This window comes from Penaeus monodon, chromosome 23 (genome assembly GCF_015228065.2).
Source record: "Penaeus monodon isolate SGIC_2016 chromosome 23, NSTDA_Pmon_1, whole genome shotgun sequence".
NCBI lineage: Eukaryota > Metazoa > Arthropoda > Malacostraca > Decapoda > Penaeidae > Penaeus > Penaeus monodon.
Window position 1 is genome coordinate 3514089 of NC_051408.1, and position 223 is coordinate 3514311.

A 223-nucleotide genomic window follows, 5' to 3' on the forward strand; every position below is an offset into this window, starting at 1 on the left:
CACATTAGAATTACTACCGCTTTATTAGTTTGTTACGTTGCATATATAAATTACTTTTAATTACAAAAATATTAAGTAATACCATATCAGAATTTGAAAATTCGAAATCCATGTGGTTTATTGTAACCCATTTGTAAGCCAGTTTGTCTAACTTAAATACAATAAAACGGTTTAAATCAATTGAGACAGTCTATTATCAATACTCTATAAAATCAGGAAACAG